The following is a 23,424-nucleotide window of genomic DNA, read 5'->3' on the forward strand; positions in this document are numbered from 1 at the left end:
GAATGATAAAAAGTATCCGAGGAATGATAAATATTTCCGATGAATGATAAAAATACCCAATGAATGATAAAGATAGTTGATGAATGATAAGCGAAAAATGACAAAATAACGTGATGAATGATAAAAAAGAAGATGAGTGATAAAAATGAGGTAATGAATGATAAAGACGAGGTAATGAATGATAAAACAGAAGGTGATGAATGATAAAAAGGAGGTCAATGATAAAAAAGAGTTTTAATGAATGATAAAAATAAGGTGATAAATGATAATAAAAAAAAGGTGATGAATGATAAAAAAACAAGATGAATAATAAAAAATAGGTGATGAATGATTAAACATAAGATGAATGATAAAAAAAGATATAATGAATGATAAAAAGGAGGTGATGAATGATAAAAAGGATGTGATGAATGGTGAAAAACAAGATGAATGATAAAAATGAGGTGATTAATGATAAAAATGAGGTGATGAATGATAAAAATAAGGCGATGAACGATAAAAAAACAAGATGAATGAGAAAAACTAGGTAATGCATGATTAAAATTTTTTATCATTCATCAAAAAAATTTATCATTCATAACCTCATTTTTATCATTCATCACCTCATTTTAGAGAAGATGTAGTATAAATTCTTCAAAACCCTACAAAAGAGAACATAATCAAAACACTTTTTTTTAGAGCAGATGTAGTATAAATTCTTGAAATAACCAAAACATATCACTGATTTACAAATTTGAGAACATAATTTATTTACCTGATATTCAATAGAAACACTAGATTTTTGAAGTACATCCAAGGCTCTTTTTGCTTCCTCCTAGCTACACAAATAAATACTTCCTTGTCCATAGAAAGAAGTCAAACACAAATATTAATTGCATTTCGATGTCAGACACTAGAGATGGCAAGATGGGTGGGTTGTGTAACAGGTCAAGAGGGGTAGTATTCTATACGGATGGTTAGGGTACCCGAGGATATATTAAACCATAAATAACTAGTTTTAATAATCCAATTATTAAAGAAGAAAACTATTTTGATTATACTTTATGGGTTAAAATGCATTTTCATTGACGTTGGATCCGTTTGACCTGTTAGAAGTACAACATGACTCATTAACCCGATAATAAACATAGAGTTTGGTAGAGTTTTTTTCTTACTGATAGATATTTGACCTCTAAGGATCTTGTCTTCATCAACCAACTGCTAAAAAGAAGCTCCCAACCATACATTTTCAAAGTGGGAAGATATGTCAACAGTTCAATAGTCCTTCTAACCCTGTGAAAATGTTACATGATAATTTTATTTAGAAACTTTATAACTGAAAGTTCTAAGCACAACTGATTATTATTTGGAAAATATGAGTCAACTATTTCACTAGAAACTATGAATAGTTCAGAAAATGAGCACACACCTTTCATCCTTTTGCTCCATCATGTTTTTAGTTGCACTGGCAATCAATTCAGCTATCCATTTATTTACTGTAAAACATTAATTAGATGTTATCAGGATTAATATTGGGTTACAGAGATATTATGCATCACAAAAGTATGAAACATACATATTATGCATCACATATATTATGCCCTAAAGATGTACGTCGGCTCAGATTAAAATAAAACCATCTAACTTCTAACTGTGTCATACGTAACACACTGTATTTATAAATATTTATGATTTATAATAATTTCGGGTAAACTTGACCGGGTCCATTTCAATTTGTACCAAGAATTACTGTTGCGCCATGTTACCCAACCCGCCTATTTTGCTACCTTTGCTTATACTTACAGTATTGTGTAACAAAACATGTGTCAGCACACTCTACCTGGTGTTAATAAAACAGTTATCGTGATTCCAGCAACAAAAGCAAACTGAACTTGTGTATATAGCAGATACAGAGCAATTCCAATTTGTAATGGCAAGCTGAAAGGTCCAACGATTAAACAAAAGTAAATTAGTACTTGATCATAGATATAATGGAGTTTTTCCCTATGGGTGCTTCTTTTCATAAACTAAGAACAGAGAGTGCTCATTTATAAATATATTTTCATATGTATGCTTGTCTCTCTCTATCTTTCTTTTTTACTCTATTTTTATCCCTTTTTTAATTTCTATTTTTTTCAAGCTCATTTACAGTAAGCAAATTAATACCTTCATGCAAAACCTCGTACACGGTTTACGTCGTCAACAAAACGGTTCAAATTTAATATTTTTTAAAGGCAAAGGAGTAGCATTTATATCAATTGCTATTCGGCCGTTACCTATATATAATTTGCAAGGGGTTATGCAAGCCATTCAACCCAGATTTGCTATTAAAATGGATCATATATCCCTTGATTTTACTTTTCTTTTTGCTATTAGTGTAGATCACAAACCAAATTCAAAATTAAAAACACGGAATTCATGATCACTTTGTTATTATGGTGAAATTTAAAAAAAAAAGGGAAAAAAGTTATTTATAACCAAAAGACTAACAGATTTTATTTGTTATGGTTTCGATTTCGGTTTTGTTTGTTCCTTAAAATATCAAAAGCGACTAAACTAAACTGAGTAAACTGAAAATTAAACTTTTAAACACTTCTAGGCTGCTATCTCTACATCCTTCGTGTATATCGCAACTCGTAATGTAATATTTATATAGTGGTAGCAGGTCTTGGGTGTTATGGGATTGAGCCCATGTCAACTTATACTCACTGTATATATCCAACGTGTCATATAATATATACTCCGATGTATATATATAAAAATTGTGAGCGGATACTATTTGCTTTGCAGAAAATATATAATTAGTTGTACTTGAACATTTAGAGAGAAAGGGTGACAAGAAAAGTGAAAAATAAAAGTTAAAATATACTCCGTAAGATATGAGAAAAAGCATACATTGGGAAGAACATTTATAAATATGTATACACTTTTCCAAGTATATAAAAAACAACACAAACAAGTAATTGAGTCGATATAATGTCCTAAAATCTAACGAACGAAAGATCGAATCAAAACCTCCACATGCCATGAAAAAAAGGTGAAATGTTATTTGTTTCTCAAAAAACATGTATTTATGCTGGACGACAGCATCCACTGTAAATAGATCCACATTTGAGTCATGGTTAAAAGTTCAACACTGTCTTCTGTATTCTAATGAATATATACTGTGTCAATAATATTTGCATTAGTCATTACCCTTAACATATATTGACACCCCTAATTATCTGAAAGTTAGCAACTTAATAAACTTTGAACGCACAGCAAGTTGGTTTATATCCTTCGCACACAAGATAGGCTATCATACACCAAAATGTTGAAAAGGTAAAGCAAATTAGCAACTCATAGATGTATCTACAACGGGCAAGTATGTACCTTTTGTAGAACATATCCGTCGTGTACAGGGGCAACAGTAGTTGAACCTCCACCACTGATAAATCATTAACCAATTCAAGCATCACTTTACATTCAAGTAATACAATAAAAACCCGAAAATCCATAAAATAAAGAAAAGCACAAAAAGATCAGTTAGCTCTATTCACCAGTATTCATACGTAAAAACTTGCATATTCAATTACTCATATCACCCATACATTCTTTTTTTTAGCTGACAATTACCTTGTTAACTCTATTAAAGGCACTTAAATTGTCATAACATTATTGACTACAGTCTGTTAGATATAGAGAAACAAATAACATTTCACCTTTTTTTTCAAGTGTTTGACAAAACCTAACAAATCAAAAGATATTGATATTTTTGCCAAATCAACGTATGTGGGTCAAAAGTAGCCATTTTAGCTTTCCTGTTAAAATTTTCAACACTGACATGAGCCCAATTTGACCTATCGTACAGCCTATACATCCCACCCATTTTGGTAACCCTAACAAAAATGTGCAATATTGAAACAATGGCAATCATCCAATTGCTAAAATTTTGGCTGTCAATGATTACGTTAGAATCTCAATCAGATCAAAAGGCATGACTAAATATGAAATTCAAGCAAATCATAGTTCAAACTGATTTAAAATTTTTCAATAATGCAGCATCGATCAATTAAGATAATCAATTACGATGCAGAATTGATATAATATGAAACTAAATTAGTGAAATCAATAGCAGAAATGGCGAATTGAAATCTTACTCTGCGTTCAGCGGAGAGGATCTGAAGTTCCGGCGATGCAAGAGAATAAGACGATCGGAAACTCAAGGATATCACAGCGAACGGTTCACATGGATTGTGTCAATTAGGGTTCTGAGTGAGATTAGGGTTGAAGGTAGATAAGGAATCGTTAGTAAAAGTGAAATTTGGGGGTTGGGGGAAGGTTTTGCGGGCAAGGAAAGAGAGGAAAACATTAATGGGTGATAATTATAAAATAACCATATTACCCCTCCGCGTTTTTCAGGCTTTTTTATAAAATTTATTAAATGAGAGGCTCGTATTCACTTATCCAGTTTGTACCCTATTTAGTGCTTAGCTATGGATTGGTCCACTATATATATATATATATATATATATATATACTAGTTTTATGAGCATGTGCGTTGCACGACATTTGTATAAATTATTAGTCGATAACATTAATATTGATACTTATCAAATATATAATACAATTACAATAAAAAAATGCTTTATTATTGATAACATTTATATCGAAAACATTAGTATTGAATACTGACGCACAGATTATGAACCCGTTCGTTGAAATCATTTTAACTTCAATTGACAAAAATAATCGATAAACACTAAACATGAGTCCCTAAAAAGTTGTTTTAAAACCGACCGTTAAGAATAATATTTTATGTACATATCTAATTGTATATATTTATAGTACAAATTAATTTCATTATATCAAAACAGTTAAGTCTTGATAATTGGGTGCTTGCGAACGTACAACAACTTTGGAATGCAAACGATTTAGATAATCAACTTTATATCAAATCTTGTGGTTGAATACAACATACTTACTAAACTTATGATTTCACCAACATTTTTCGTTGACAGTTTCTATATGTTTTTCTCAGGTCCTTGAAAGCTAAGTGATACATGCTTCCGCACTCTATTTTGATATTTGCTTAGATGTCGAGTATACATGCATACATGGAGCGTCTTTTGACTTTACTTTTAAATTGTGTCGCATTGGTTTCATTTGCAATTTAAACGTTGTAATGTAACTAGTTGTTAAACTACTTTGTAAACTTTAAAACATATTTACATTTGAAATGAATGCGACATATTTTGGTCAAACTTGGTTTTAAAGACTTATGACCATGTTACGGGACCTAAGTTGATGGCACCGTCAATGACGATTTTGTCGGGTCGTGACATAATACATAGAATAATAAACGTTGAAAATATTAAATGATATCAACTCTTTACAGAATTATAGTTAATTAAAAAAAATATAACAAGTTGTTGTACCAGATTTTCTAGCTCGGACGATATAATCCTCACCCCATTCGGACCTAGTGGCATTCTTGATAATAAGTAATTCCTTGCACGCCTGTTACTGATATATGCACAATGGTTGCTTTGTTTGCATCTTGTGCCTCTTCATCCCCTGTTGCTTCCATGGCTCGATATCCTTTCGGGCCTAGATGTGGAGTATCCTTTTTCTTCATTGCATTTTGTCTAGCTTTTTCGTGCATTTGCTTAGCATATGAGTAGTAGACAAATTATAATCATCATAATTCATAATATAGCATCAAACTTTAGTATAAATTCAAGCACAATACCTGTTTTTCTACCGTGTCTTCCCTCACGACAAAATCATCCCATGTATTTTCTCTAATAAAGGTGTATTTTGCAAACGACACCCTTCCTTTTGCCATGTAATTTTTTCATTTTTTACCTTTAAATCTTTTCCAGAAATTATTGCATTGCTTAATGACTTACTTTTTATTGGTATTATCTTTAATCCTCCACAACAACTATTATTTTCAAATAACAAATACTGGATGTTAGTAAATACAAAGCCTGAAATAAATAATATAAGTAACAGTTTATTACGCTAATATACCTTTATTGCTTTCCAGAGTTGGTCTTTGTCATCAATTGGTACATTCTTCCAAGTAATATACTGTATTGAAATTGGTCTTTTCATTACCGCACCAATATAGTTTAAGAAATGACCGTGATTGGTTCCGATAGGTAGACCAAGATCGTTAAGACCAATTTCTCTAACTCCAGTCCACTTTATTAAAGTGATCATGCCTCTACTTGTAGCTTTTGGTTCCTCATCTTGATTAATTCAAGATCCAGATCATCAAACTCGTTGTAATCTTCATATTCAATGTCATTATCGTTGTTGAAATCCTTAAACATACATACATATTATAAATTAACAGATTATGGCATCAATAAAGATTGATCAAAATGTTTAAAAGATGTATGGTTTGGTCTTATTCTACTGTGATCAATATGGTTGGTCAATTTTGTTATAAAAAGATGCATGGTTAAGGGTCTATTCAATTTTGTTAATCTACAACAACGGATTTTCACATATTATGTAAGAAGCACATGTTATATTAACAAAAATATAAGCCACTATGCTAAACCTAACACTGATTTTAACTAACCCTGAAACTGATTTTTACAAACCCTAACACTAACACTGCTTTCAATAAACCATAACACTACTTTTAACAATCCACAATACTAACACTAATTTTCAACAAACCCTAACACTGATTATAACAAACCCTAACACTAATTTTAACAAATCCTAACAATAATTTTAATAAAAAAGAAAAAAAAAACTTACCATGATAACGGGGTATAGTGTAGGTAAGTTTTTTTTTTTTTCTTTTTTGTTAAAATTATTGTTAGGATTTGTTAAAATTAGTGTTAGGGTTTGTTATAATCAGTGTTAGGGTTTGTTGAAAATTAGTGTTAGTATTGTGGATTGTTAAAAGTAGTGTTATGGTTTATTGAAAGCAGTGTTAGTGTTAGGGTTTGTAAAAATCAGTGTCAGGGTTAGTTAAAATCAGTGTTAGGTTTAGCATAGTGGCTTATATTTTTGTTAATATAACATGTGCTTCTTACATAATATGTGAAAATCCGTTGTTGTAGATTAACAAAATTGAATAGACCCTTAACCATGCATCTTTTTATAACAAAATTGACCAACCATATTGATCACAGTAGAATAAGACCAAATCACACATCTTTTAAACATTTTGATCAATCTTTATTGATGCCATAATCTGTTAATTTATAATATGTATGTATGTTTAAGGATTTCAACAACGATAATGACATTGAAGATGAAGATTACAATGAGTTTGATGATCTGGATCTTGAATTAATCAAGACGAGGAACCAAAAGCTACAAGTAGAGGCATGATCACTTTAATAAAGTGGACTGGAGTTAGAGAAATTGGTCTTAACGATCTTGGTCTACCTATCGGAACCAATCACGGTCATTTCTTAAACTATATTGGTGCGGTAATGAAAAGACCAATTTCAATACAGTATATTACTTGGAAGAATGTACCAATTGATGACAAAGACCAACTCTGGAAAGAAATAAAGGTATATTAGCGTAATAAACTGTTACTTATATTATTTATTTCAGGCTTTGTATTTACTAACATCCAGTATTTGTTATTTAAAATAATAGTTGTTGTGGAGGATTAAAGATAATACCAACAAAAAGTAAGTCATTAAGCAATGCAATAATTTCTGGAAAAGATTTAAAGGTAAAAAAATGAAAAAATTACATGGCAAAAGGAAGGGTGTCGTTTGCAAAATACACCTTTATTAGAGAAAATACATGGGATGATTTTGTCGTGAGGGAAGACACGGTAGAAAAACAGGTATTGTGCTTGAATTTATACTAAAGTTTGATGCTTTATTATGAATTATGATGATTATAATTTGTCTACTACTCATATGCTAAGCAAATGCACGAAAAAGCTAGACAAAATGCAATGAAGAAAAAGGATACTCCACATCTAGGCCCGAAAGGATATCGAGTCATGGAAGCAACAGGGGATGAAGAGGCACAAGATGCAAACAAAGCAACCATTGTGCATATATCAGTAACAGGCATGCAAGGAATTACTTATTGTCAAGAATGCCACTAGGTCCGAATGGGGTGAGGATTATATCGTCCGAGCTAGAAAATCTGGTACAACAACTTGTTATATTTTTTTAATTAAATATAATTCTGTAAAGAGTTGATATCATTTAATATTTTCAACGTTTATTATTCTATGTATTATGTCACGACCCGACAAAATCGTCATTGACGGTGCCATCAACTTAGGTCCCGTAACATGGTCATAAGTCTTTAAAACCAAGTTTGACCAAAATATGTCGCATTCATTTCAAATGTAAATATGTTTTAAAGTTTACAAAGTAGTTTAACAACTAGTTACATTACAACATTTAAATTTCAAATGAAACCAATGCGACACAATTTAAAAGTAAAGTCAAAAGACGCTCCATGTATGCATGTATACTCGACATCTAAGCAAATATCAAAATAGAGTGCGGAAGCATGTATCACTTAGCTTTCAAGGACCTGAGAAAAACATATAGAAACTGTCAACGAAAAATGTTGGTGAAATCATAGGTTTAGTAAGTATGTTGTATTGAACCACAAGATTTGATATAAAGTTGATTATCTAAATCGTTTGCATTCCAAAGTTGTTGTACGTTCGCAAGCACCCAATTATCAAGACTTAACTGTTTTACGAACCCCGTTATCATAGTGTTAGAACTAGAAAGATTTGCATGCTACGTGAGTTATAGGAATCGTATGATAGCGTACTTGGACATTTTAGAAAGCTTATGACTTGTACTTGTGATCTGGAGTTTATTAAAATTTCTTGATGTGTCATTTCTGAACAATGCTTGTCTGATTTCATGACCGTTGTGAACACGTACGATAACCAAACTAGTAAACGTTAAATTGCTAAACGAATGTGCGAAACTTATGAGTTGACCTTGATTTGACTTTGTGATATCATTGACATGACCTAATGATGTAGTTGACATAGTTTGACCAACTTGACCAAGTTTGATTTTTGTTGACTTGCATGAACTAGTTGACTTTGTATTGACTTTTACTTTACAAGTGTGTCGGTCTGAGCAATAGGACAATTGTACTGTGAGTCACTCTATTGAATTAGACTTATGTAAGCTATATATTGATATATCTAGGTTACATTACTCGATCGTAGTAATCTGACTACTCTTTACTTGTGATTTATTCAAGTGCACTCAAGGTGAGTCTACAGTCCCATTTTCACTGTTACTTTTGGGCTGAGATACATGCTACTATCAAACTGTTTATACAACTGTTTTACACATTAGACATGAGTACAAAAACAGAATATACATATGAGTTCGATCAAAAAGCCCTTAGCTTGAATATATTTATTACATACGTAAGGCTCGAACTATAAGAACGGATCCTTAGGTTTCACAAACCTCGCTCTATGAACGAGTGCTTATTACTTCGTAGCCATATACTTGATCAGTGTATGCTATATAGGGTAAAGGAAGTCGTGTAGTATAGTGACCCGAACTTTTCCATGATTATTCCATGATTATATATTAAATGAAAACTATTTTTGCATGATTAAATGTTTCCAACATGTTAAGCAATCAAACTTGTTAAGACTTGATTATTTGAAATGAGTTTCATGTAGACAATTGACCACCCAAGTTGACCGGCGATTAACAAACGTTAAAACTTGTAAAAACTATATGTTGATATATATATGGACATATATGTAACGATTATCGTTGTAATGACATTTTAAAGAATATATATCATATCAAGATATATTCATTGTTGGTGATTTGTGTCACCAATAGGATTTAATTGTAATGGGATTAATTTGTTAACCAAAATAACCTTGTTAAATATCGAACAAGTTTGGGGAAAGTGTGGAGTGCACAATTGTTTGAACTTATCTTGATTATAACGGGGGTTCGGGGCAGCGCCCCCGATAGCGGGGTCCAAGGGGTGGCAACCCCTGGCGGGGTCCAAGGGGCAGAGCCCCTGGCTGGGGTCGAGCTTACTTCAAGAATTTGATTTTAAGATTTCAACAACATTAAATAAGATCGTTAACTAAGACACATATCAAAGTTCTTCTACTTAGCAAAAATGCTTACAATTACATTTCCATTCATTTTTCATCAACAATTCTACTCGTAGTCATTCAGTATTCGTACCCATGTTATACACAGCTGCTAGACGTACTTACTATGAGTATATACTAATAGGAACTAGTATGGGATTCCACTCTTGATTATTTCATGCATGACTAATCAAATTTAACTTCTACCATGAACTAGTCAACTAACTAGAGCTCCTTTTAACCCCACTCACCACTCATAATTCACCACTCACCAATCAATCCATTTCACTTCCAATTCTCTTTCTAATTCTCTCTAAACACACACACATACTTAGGAACGAAATTTCCAGTAAACTAATCATCATCTTCATCAAAAATTACTTCAAGAATCAAGCTATAATCATCATAGGAAGAACACTTCAAGAACACTTCGAAAATCCTTTCAAGTTTGCTAGTTTACTTTTAATCTTGCAAATCCATTCCAAGTAATCATCTAAGATCAAGAAACCTTTGTTAATTACAGCAGGTTATCTTTCGTATTCAAGGTAATACTCATATCCAAACTTTGATTCGATTTCTATAACTATAAACTATCTTGATTCGAGTAATAATCTTACTTGATATTGTTTTCGTGTCATGATTCTGCTCCAAGAACTTCCAAGCCATCAAAGATCCATTCAAGCTCATGATTATTTTTGTCATTTCCAGTAGGTATACCTACTATACTTGAGGTAGTAATGATGTTCGTAACATCATTCGATTCATATATAAATAACTATCTTATTCGAAGATTCGAAAACGTAATCACTAGAACATAGTTTAGTTAATGCTAAACTTGTTCGCAAACAAAGTTAATTCTTCTAACTTGACTTTTAAAATTAACTAAACACATGTTATATATCTATATAATATGCTAACTTAATGATTTAAAACTGGAAAACACGAAAAACACCGTAAAATCGGACATACGCCGTCGTAGTAACACCGCGGGCTGTTTTGGGTTTTGATAATTAAAAACTATGATAAAGTTTGAATTAAAAGTTGTTCTTCTGGAAAAATGATTTTTCTTATGAACATGAAACTATATCCAAAAATCATGGTTAAACTCAAAGTGGAAGTATGTTTTTCAAAATGGTCATCAAGACGTCGTTCTTTCGACTGAAATGACTAGCTCTTACAAAAACGACTTGTAACTTATATTTATGACTATAAACCTATACTTTTTCTGTTTAGATTCATAAAATAGAGTTCAATATGAAACCATAGCAATTTGATTCACTCAAAACAGATTTAAAACGAAGAAGTTATGGGTAAAACAAGATTGGATATTTTTTTGATTGTTGTAGCTACGGGAAATATTGTAACAATTCTATACAAATCATATCCTAGCTAACTTATATTGTATTATACATGTATTCTAATATATTATGTAATCTTGGGATACCATAGACACGTATGCAAATGTTTTGACATATCATATCGATCCATATATATATATTATTTGGAACAACCATAGACACTCTATATGCAGTAATGTTGGAGTTAGCTATACATGGTTGAGGTTGATTCCAAAAATATATATGCTTTGAGTTGTGATCTAGCCTAAGACGTGTATACACTGGGTCGTGGATTGATCCAAGATAATATATATCGATTTATTTCTGTACATCTAACTATGGACAACTAGTTGTAGGTTATTAACAAGGACAGCTGACTTAATAAGCTTAAAACATTAAAACGTATTAAAAAATGTTGTAAATATATTTTGAACATACTTTGATATATATGTACATATTTGTTATAGGTTCGTGAATCGACCAGTGGCCAAGTCTTACTTCCCGACGAAGTAAAAATCTGTGAAAATGAGTTATAGTCCCACTTTTAAAATCTAATGTTTTGGGATGAGAATGCATGCAACTTTATAAATGTTTTACGAAATAGACACAAGTAAATGAAACTACATTATATGGGTGAATGATCGAAGCTGAATATGCCCCTTTTAGCTTGGTAGCCTAAGAATTTGGGAACAGACCCCCAAATTGACGCGAATTCTAAAGATAGATCTATCGGGCCCAACAAGCCCCATTCTGGAATTTGGAATGTTTTAGTACTTCGAAATTATCATGTCCGATGGGTGTCCCGGAATGATAGGGATATTCTATATGCATCTTGTTAATGTCGGTTACCAGGTGTTCACCATATGAATGATTTTTATCTCTATGTATGGGATGTATTGAAATATGAAATCTTGTAGTCTATTATAATGATTTGATAATATATAGGTTAAACCTATAACTCACCAACATTTTTGCTGACGTTTTAAGCATGTTTATTCTCAGGTGATTATTAAGAGCTTCCGCTGTTGCATACTAAAATAAGAACAAGATTTGGAGTCCATGCTTGTATGATATTGTGTAAAAACTGCATTCAAGAAACTTATTTTTGATGTAATATATTCTTATTGTAAATCATTATGTAATGGTCGTGTGTAAATGGTATATTTTAGATTATCATTATTTGATAATCTACGTAATGCTTTTTAAACCTTTATCGATAAAATAAAGGTTATGCTTGTTTTAAAAAAATGAATGCAGTCTTTGAAAAACGTCTCATATAGAGGTCAAAACCTCGCGACGAAATCAATTAATATAGAACGTTTATATTCAATATGAACGGGACATTTCAGTTGGTATCAGAGCGTTGGTCTTAGAGAACCAGAAAATTGCATTAGTGTGTCTTACCAAGTTTGTTAGAATGCATTAGTGAGTCTGGACTTCGACCGTGTTTTCTTTAAAACGATTGCTTAACACTTTTTGTTGGAAACTATATATTATTAACATGTAAATATTATGTGATATATTAATCTCTTAACGTGTTTGATATTGTGTGATAGATGTCTACCACTAGTACAAATCCCATCGACTCACCTAATAATAATAAAGAGTCGAATATACTTTAGGAAGATTCACAAATTCCCGAAGAGGAACCGGAAGAGGAGGAACCAGAAGAAGAGGAACCGGAAGAAGAGGAACCAGAAGAGGAGGAATCAGAAGAGGAGGAACCGAAAGAAGAAGAGGTTCCAGAGGAAGAAATATTGATACCTACAGTTAATCGTTTAAATAAAAGAAAATCCTCAACCAACGGACCAAAGTTAAAAATGGTCAATGGTGTTTCCGTCGAGGAAGCAAAATATTGAGAAGATTACCAATTTTCCGATGAATCGGATCCCGATGAGGATTCCGATGATGTTATAGAAATTACCTCGACCCAATTTAATATAGCAAAAGAAAATAATAAGGGAAAAGGTATAAAAATAGAGAAACCTGATTCTAACCCCGATGAGCTTTATATGTATAGGCAACATCCGTATTTCCTAAAGTGTAACAATAACTCGGGAACCTCTAAACCACCAGGTTTTTCTAAACCATTTTGGAAAATGACGGCTCGTATTAGAGGAACACCATATATCCCTAGAAAATTAGGAAAGCGAACCAAGTCCAAAGAAGAATAAACCAGTGATTCAGATTAGAGGGTTGTAATCATGTTGTGTATTATATGTATTGTAGTGTGCTTGTACTTTTATGTTCTATGTAAAAATTGCTTGTATTGTTTGTTAATTATCTTCTACGAATCTAATCCTTGTCTATTTTACAGTATAAAAACAAAATGGACGTTAAGGGTAGACAACCGAATATTTTAGAAGACCTACCAGAGGATATGATTGAGGAAATCTTGTCTAGAGTCGGTCAGAATTCATCAGCACATCTAGTTACGGCGAAATTAACTTGTCAAACATTTGAAAGACTTTCCAGAAAGCCTTAGTTTATAAAAGGCTTTCCTTTGATAGGTGGGGTATATCACATTGGGGAGACCGTAAGTTACGCCGTGTTTTCTTTAAAGCGTTAAATGCGGGGAACCCAAATGCAATTTTACGCTACGGGTTAAGAACCTATTTTGAATCAACATATCCCAACATAGGATTTCGTGAGTTAGAAAGAGCTTCTAACATGCAACATAAAGAAGCATGTTATACTTACGGGTTAGTGATGTTCGCTTCTTACCAAAGTGAGAAAAAGAATATCGGGTTACAACTTTTAAATAAAACCTTCCCACAAGTGACGGATTCAGTAGTTGGGGTGAGAAACAAGGTTTTTAGATTATTACGGGGCTGTTGGACATTACGAAACCCTCGTCCTTTTGACAACATTACAACATACTGCCTAGCCAATGGTCATAACGGTTACTTTCCACAAGACCAAGGATGGGAAGTCGTCTTAGTAAAACCTGAATGCATGACTTGTTTCTGGACTTATGAATTACGTGTCTTTATTTTCTTTGCTGAACAACTTGTGTATTAACTAGTTTTATCTTCGAAACTGTTCTGTATCAAAGTGTACTATATTTCATGTTATATGTAATATAGCGAAGTTGTAAGTTTGAAGTACATTTGTATTTGATATATTATTAAAATCAGTTTTTCATATGGAATTGTAGTAGTTGAATTGTATATTAGCTACTAAGTATGAACTTAACGGGTAGGTAGTACCCGAATTTAAACTTATAAAACGCTAATATGAAGAAAAAACTTTTATAAATAAGTTCATATAATGCTACGAGATACTATTGACTACTCTTAAATTCTATATGATTAACTCAATTCTTTTGGCTATTTTTTGAAGGAAATGGCACCGGCGACTTGTCAGAATTTGAACATGAGCGAGGAAGACTTCCGTGTTTTCCTTGCAGCAAACATAGCCGCAGTACAGGCTGTGATGCAAAATAACAATAACTCTGGATCTAGCAGTGGAACTAATTCCACAAGAAATCGTGTAGGATGCACCTACAAAGAATTCACTGCCTGCAAACCTTTGGAATTTGATGGAAACGAAGGACCAATTGGATTGAAACGGTGGATCGAAAAAGTCGAATCGGTGTTTTCCATAAGTAAGTGTACTGAAGAGGACAAAGTTAAGTACGCTATGCATACCTTCACAGGTGCTGCATTAATGTGGTGGAACACCTATCTTGAACAGGTAGGACAAAATGCTGCTTACGCACTACCGTGGTCGGCATTCAAGCAATTGATGAACGAGCAGTACCGTCCTAGAAATGAAGTCAATAAGCTCAAGGCAGAACTTAGAGAGTTACGAACACAAGGGTTCGACGTTACCACGTATGAACGACAATTCACAGAGTTGTACCTATTGTGTCCGGGAGCGTTCGAAGATGAAGAAGAGAAGATCAATGCATTTGTAAAAGGGTTACCAGTAAGGATTCAAGAAGATGTGAGTTCACACGAGCCCGCTTCCATACAAAAGGCAAGTAGAATGGCTCATAAACTCATAAATCAGATTGAGGGAATAATTAAAGAGCAGGCTGCCGAAAAAGCCAACACGAAACAACTCAAGAGAAAGTGGGAAGAAACCAGTGACAAGGGTCACCAATACAACAACAACAACAACAACAATTACAACCACAACCGTAACAACTATCGCAACAATAACCGCAATCCTAAAAATAACTACAATAAACGTCCCAACAACAACAATAACTACAACAACCGTTCCAACAACAATAACAATCCCAACAACAACCTCAATAACAATAATGGCAACAAAAATCAAAAATGCCAAAGGTGTGAAGAGTACCACCAGAATGGGTTCTGCATGACATTTTGCACCAAGTGTAAAAGAACTGGCCATGGTGCGAAAAAGTGTGAGGTCTACGGACCAAAGTTTAACAGAACTAAAGGAACAAATAGTGGCGAAACAAGTAATGCCGCCTTTGTTTGTTATGGATGTGGAAAACCGGGCCACATTAGAAGTAATTGCCCGAATCAGGGGAATACTAATGGGCAGGGCCGCGGAAGAGTTTTCAATATTAATACGGCAGAAGCGCAGGAAGACCCAGAGCTTGTTACGGGTGCGTTTCTTATTGATAATAAATCTGCTTATGTTTTATTTGATTCGAGTGCGGATAGAAGCTATATGAGTAGAGATTTTTGTGCTAAGTTAAGTTGCCCATTGACGCCTTTGGATAGTAAATTTTTACTCGAATTAGCAAACGGTAAATTAATTTCAGCATATAATATATGTCAGGATAGAGAAATTAAACTGGGTGATGAAACGTTTAAGATTGATTTAATACCAGTTGAGTTAGGGAGTTTTGATGTAATAATTAGCATGGACTGGTTGAAGAAGGTGAGAGCAGAGGTCGTTTGTTACAAAAATGCGATTCGCATTATGCGTGAAAAGGGAAAACCTTTAATGGTGTACGGAGAAAAGAACAATGCAAAATTAAATCTTATTAGTATTTTGAAGGCTCAAAAACTAATAAGAAAAGGTTGTTACGTCATTCTAGCACACATCAAGGAAGTTAAACCTGAAGAAAAGAACATCAGTGATGTTCCCGTCGCAAAAGAATTTTTTGATGTATTTCCGAAAGAATTACCGGGATTACCCCCACATCGATCCGTTGAATTTCAAATAGACCTTGTACCAGGAGCTGCACCAATAGCTCGTGCTCCATACAGACTTGCACCCAGCGAAATGAAGGAACTTCAGAGCCAATTACAATAACTTTTAGAGGGTGGTTTCATTCGACCAAGCACATCACCGTGGGGAGCTCCTGTTTTGTTTGTCAAGAAGAAGGATGGTACATTTAGGTTGTGTATCGACTACCGAGAGTTGAACAAATTTACCATCAAGAACAGCTACCCACTACCGAGAATCGATGACTTATTTGATCAACTACAAGGCTCGTCGGTTTATTCGAAGATTGATTTACGTTCTGGGTATCATCAAATGCGGGTGAAGGAGGATGATATTCCAAAGACTGCTTTTAGGACGCGTTACGGTCATTACGAGTTTATGGTTATGCCATTTGGGTTGACTAACGCACCAGCTGTGTTCATGGACCTCATGAACCGAGTGTGTGGACCATACCTTGACAAGTTTGTCATTGTTTTCATCGATGACATACTTATTTACTCAAAGAATGACCAAGAGCACGAAGAACATTTGAGAAAAGTGCTAGAGTTGTTGAGGAAAGAAAAACTGTACGCTAAGTTTTTAAAGTGTGCATTTTGGTTGGAAGAAGTTCAATTCCTCGGTCACATAGTGAACAAAGAAGGTATTCGAGTGGATCCGGCAAAGATTGAAATCGTTGAAAAGTGGGAAACCCCGAAAACTCCGAAGCATATACGCCAATTTTTAGGACTAGCTGGTTACTACAGAAGATTCATCCAAGATTTTTCCAAAATAGCAAAACCCTTGACTGCATTAACGCATAAAGGGAAGAAATTTGAATGGAAAAATGAACAAGAGAAAGCGTTTCAATTGTTAAAGAAAAAGTTAACTACGGCACCTATCTTGTCATTACCTGAAGGAAATGATGATTTTGTGATATATTGTGACGCCTCAAAGCAAGGTCTCGATTGTGTATTAATGCAACGAACGAAAGTAATTGCTTATGCGTCTAGACAATTGAAGATTCACGAACAGAATTATACGACGCATGATTTGGAATTAGGCGCGGTTGTTTTTGCATTAAAGACTTGGAGGCACTAATTATATGGGGTCAAAAGTATTATATATACCGACCACAAAAGTCTTCAACACATATTTAATCAGAAACAACTGAACATGAGGCAGCGCAGGTGGATTGAATTGTTAAATGATTACGACTTTGAGATTCGTTTCCACCCGGGGAAGGCAAATGTGGTAGCCGACACCTTGAGCAGAAAGGACAGAGAACCCATTCGAGTAAAAGCTATGAATATAATGATTCACAATAACCTTACTACTCAAATAAAGGAGGCGCAACAAGGAGTTTTAAAAGAGGGAAATTTAAAGGATGAAATACCCAAAGGATCAGAGAAGCATCTTAATATTCGGGAAGATGGAACCCGGTATAGGGCTGAAAGGATTTGGGTACCAAAATTTGGAGATATGAGAGAAATGGTACTTAGAGAAGCTCATAAAACCAGATACTCAATACATCCTGGAACGGGGAAGATGTGCAAGGATCTCAAGAAACATTTTTGGTGGCCGAGTATGAAAACTGATGTTGCTAAATACGTAGGAGAGTGTTTGACGTGTTCTAAGGTCAAAGCGGAGCATCAGAAACCATCAGGTCTACTTCAACAACCCGAAATCCCGGAATGGAAATGGGAAAACATTACCATGGATTTCATCACTAAATTGCCAAGGACTGCAAGTGGTTTTGATACTATTTGGGTAATAGTTGATCATCTCACCAAATCAGCATACTTCCTGCCAATAAGAGAAGATGACAAGATGGAGAAGTTAGCACGATTGTATTTGAAGGAAGTCGTCTTCAGACATGGAATACCAATCTCTATTATCTCTGATAGGGATGTCAGATTTATTTCAAGATTCTGGCAGACATTACAGCAAGCATTAGGAACTCGTCTAGACATGAGTACTGCCTATCATCTACAAACTGATGGGCAGAGCGAAAGGACGATACAAACGCTTGAATACATGCTACGAGCATGTGTTATTGATTTCGGAAATAGTTGGGATCGACACTTACCGTTAGCAGAATTTTCCTACAACAACAGCCGCCATTCAAGCATTGAGATGGCGCAGTTTGAAGCACTTTATGGTAGAAAGTGCAGGTCTCTAATTTGTTGGAGTGAAGTGGGGGATAGACAGATTACGAGTCCAGAGATAATACAAGAAACTACCGAGAAGATCATCCAAATTCAACAACGGTTGAAAACCGCCCAAAGTAGACAAAAGAGCTATTATAACATTAAAAGAAAAGATATAGAATTTGAAATTGGAGAGATGGTCATGCTTAAAGTTGCACCTTGGAAAGGCGTTATTCGATTTGGTAAACGAGGGAAATTAAACCCAAGGTATATTGGACCATTCAAGGTTATTGATCGTGTCGGACCAGTAGCTTACCGACTTGAGTTACCTTAACAACTCGCGGCTGTACATAACACTTTCCACGTCTTGAATTTGAAGAAATGTTTTGCTAAAGAAGATCTCACTATTCCGTTAGACGAAATTCAAATCAACGAAAAACTTCAATTTATCGAAGAACCCGTCGAAATAATGGATCGTGAGGTTAAAAGACTTAAGCAAAACAAGATACCAATTGTTAAGGTACGATGGAATGCTCGTAGAGGACCTGAGTTCACCTGGGAACGAGAAGATCAGATGAAGAAGAAATACCACTTATTTCCAGAAGATGCGTCATAACTTCCAACAGCTTGAAATTTCGGGACGAAATTTATTTAACGGGTAGGTACTGTAGTGACCCGAACTTTTCCATGATTATTCCATGATTATATATTAAATGAAAACTATTTTTGCATGATTAAATGTTTCCAACATGTTAAGCAATCAAACTTGTTAAGACTTGATTATTTGAAATGAGTTTCATGTAGACAATTGACCACCCAAGTTGACCGGTGATTCACGAACGTTAAAACTTGTAAAAACTATATGTTGATATATATATGGATAGATATGTAACGATTATCGTTGTAACGACATTTTAAAGAATATATATCATATCAAGATATATTCATTGTTGGTGATTTGTGTCACCAATATGAGTATATACCAATAGGAACTAGCATGGGATTCCACTCTTGATTATGTCATACATGACTAATCAAATTTAACTTCTACCATGAACTAGTCAACTAACTAGAGCTCCTTTTAACCCCACTCACCACTCATCATTCACCACTCACCAATCAATCCATTTCACTTCTAATTCTCTTTCTAATTCTCTCTAAACACACACACACACACACACACACACACTTAGGAATGAAATTTCCAGTAAACTAATCATCATCTTCATCAAAAATTACTTCAAGAATCAAGCTATAATCATCATAGGAAGAACACTTCAAGAACACTTCGAAAATCCTTTCAAGTTTGCTAGTTTACTTTTAATCTTGCAAATCCATTCCAAGTAATCATCTAAGATCAAGAAACATTTGTTAATTACAACAGGTTATCTTTCTTATTCAAGGTAATACTCATATCAAAACTTTGATTCGATTTCTATAACTATAAACTATCTTGATTCGAGTAATAATCTTACTTGAAATTGTTTTCGTGTCATGATTCTGCTTCATGAACTTCCAAGCCATCAAAGAACCATTCAAGCTCAAGATTATTTTTGTCATTTCCAGTAGGTTTACCTACTATAATTGAGGTAGTAACGATGTTCGTAACATCATTCAATTCATATATAAATAACTATCTTATTCGAAGATTCGAAAACGTAATCACTAGAACATAGTTTAGTTAATGCTAAACTTGTTCGCAAACAAAGTTAATCCTTCTAACTTGACTTTTAAAATCAACTAAACACATGTTATATATTTATATGATATGCTAACTTAATGATTTAAAACTGGAAAACACGAAAAACACCGTAAAATCGGACACACGCCGTTGTAGTAACACCGCGGGCTGTTTTGGGTTTGATAATTAAAAACTATGAGAAACTTTGATTTAAAAGTTGTTCTTCTGGAAAAATGATTTTTCTTATGAACATGAAACTATATCCAAAAATCATGGTTAAACTCAAAGTGGAAGTATGTTTTTCAAAATGGTCATCAAGACGTCGTTCTTTCGACTGAAATGACTACCTCTTAAAAAAATGACTTGTAACTTATATTTCTGACTATAAACCTATACTTTTTTCTGTTTAGATTCATTAAATAGAGTTCAATTTGAAACCATAGCAATTTGATTCACTCAAAACGGATTTAAAACGAAGAAGTTATGGGTAAAACAAGATTGGATATTTTTTTGATTGTTGTAGCTACGGGAAATATTGTAACAATTCTATACAAATCATATCCTAGCTAACTTATATTGTATTATACATGTATTCTAATATATTATGTAATCTTGGGATACCAAAGACACGTATGCAAATGTTTTGACATATCATATCGATCCATGTATATATATTATTTGGAACAACCATAGACACTCTATATGCAGTAATGTTGGAGTTAGCTATACAGGATTGAGGTTGATTCCAAAAATATATATGCTTTGAGTTGTGATCTAGCCTGAGACGTGTATACACTGGGTCGTGGATTGATCCAAGATAATATATATCGATTTATTTCTGTACATCTATCTATGGATAACTAGTTGTAGGTTATTAACAAGGACAGCTGACTTAATAAGTTTAAAACATTAAAACGTATTAAAAAATGTTGTAAATATATTTTAAACATACTTTGATATATATGTACATATTTGTTATGGGTTCGTGAATCGACCAGTGGCCAAGTCTTACTTCCCGACGAAGTAAAAATCTGTGAAAATGAGTTATAGTCCCACTTTTAAAATCTAATGTTTTGGGATGAGAATACATGCAACTTTATAAATGTTTTACGAAATAGACACAAGTAAATGAAACTACATTATATGGGTGAATGATCGAAGCCGAATATGCCCCTTTTAGCTTGGTAGCCTAAGAATTTGGGAACAGACCCCCAAATTGACGTGAATTCTAAGATAGATCTATCGGGCCCAACAAGCCCCATTCTGGAATTTGGAATGTTTTAGTACTTCGAAATTATCATGTCCGATGGGTGTCCCGGAATGATGGGGATATTCTATATGCATCTTGTTAATGTCGGTTACCAGGTGTTCACCATATGAATGATTTTTATCTCTATGTATGGGATGTATTGAAATATGAAATCTTGTGGTCTATTATTATGATTTGATAATATATAGGTTAAACCAATAACTCACCAACATTTTTGTTGACGTTTTAAGCATGTTTATTCTCAAGTGATTATTAAGAGCTTTCGCTGTTGCATATTAAAATAAGGACAAGATTTGGTGTCCATGCTTGTATGATATTGTGTAAAAACTGCATTCAAGAAACTTATTTTTGATGTAATATATTCTTATTGTAAACCATTATGTAATGGTCGTGTGTAAACAGTATATTTTAGATTATCATTATTTGATAATCTACGTAATGCTTTTTAAACCTTTATCGATAAAATAAAGGTTATGCTTATTTTAAAAAAATGAATGCAGTCTTTGAAAAACGTCTCATATAGAGGTCAAAACCTCGCGACGAAATCAATTAATATGGAACGTTTATAATCAATATGAACGGGACATTTCATGTAGTGCATCAGCTACCCGAGGGTAAAGCTTTATATTCAAGTACTCATAACAGATATATAATTTTTACAATGCTTTGAACGAAATCTCGTGGTCTAACATACGATGAACCACTTACTTGCACAACTTACATATATCCCGCATACAAGATTGCATCACTAACGCAAATATACACATCCAAGTACAAGCTAGTATGTTAATTGCATAAACAAGAATATAACACACTACACTACCCGAAATACAACATACAACGCAAAAATAGTTAACCATTCCCAAAAGTGCTAATCATCAAATTAATAGCACCTACAACTCATGTACACGGCCAACGAAGGCGCCTCTCGGATGGCACCACCATGTACACCCGAATGTGGTCAACGAAAAGTGTGGTCTCAATTGGTAACACTTCCCACATCCTCACAAGTGGCCAACGAAGAGTGGACTTCAAAGTAATCACACTCACCACTTTCCCCCAAATACAATGTGGCCAACAAAGAGTGAGTCTTACATTAGAGACATCACTCACCACAATGCAAAGTGGCCAACGAAGAGTAAAATCTTTCACAACTGGATAGTACTCGCCACTAAACCCCGTAAGCAAACAATTTATGTACACACACATATAAATACTCCATTCACCTTAAGCAATTAGGCGAGTCACAACTTCTCTAAGACTTTAAGCTTGATCCAAGAGCATGTAACGACCCAACTTCGTTAACCAAAAACACGACTTAATTAAAAAAAAAAATTATAACAAACCATCTGGATGGCGTCCAGGCCTATGGACGGCGTCCAGTTACAAAAGACAGGACGGCGTCCCAAATATTGGACGGCGTCCAATTGAACTAAAATGTTCTGTGCCAGAAAATCCCAACCCACGTTATACTGGACGGCGTCCAAGAAGCTTAGACGGCGTCCAACACACCTGATCAGTCCCATTCCATTTCAAAACATGTTTTAACACTTCAAACCCACACCTAAACGCTTTGTAACAACCCAATCAAGTTTTACATAAACAAAACGTTAAATAAAAGTGTTTACACCACTAACTACGGATTAAGACTCAGTAACCCAACCCAATACCAAGAGCATAATCCCGGGGACTACCAAATCCCCAATCCGCGTCCAAATATCCAAAAGCTACCCCATCGAGCCCAAGCGCTCCTACGCATCTTGCCTAACAACTAGCTAGCTTCATAG

The sequence above is a fragment of the Rutidosis leptorrhynchoides genome, chromosome 3 (assembly GCF_046630445.1).
Source record: "Rutidosis leptorrhynchoides isolate AG116_Rl617_1_P2 chromosome 3, CSIRO_AGI_Rlap_v1, whole genome shotgun sequence".
Lineage (NCBI taxonomy): Eukaryota > Viridiplantae > Streptophyta > Magnoliopsida > Asterales > Asteraceae > Rutidosis > Rutidosis leptorrhynchoides.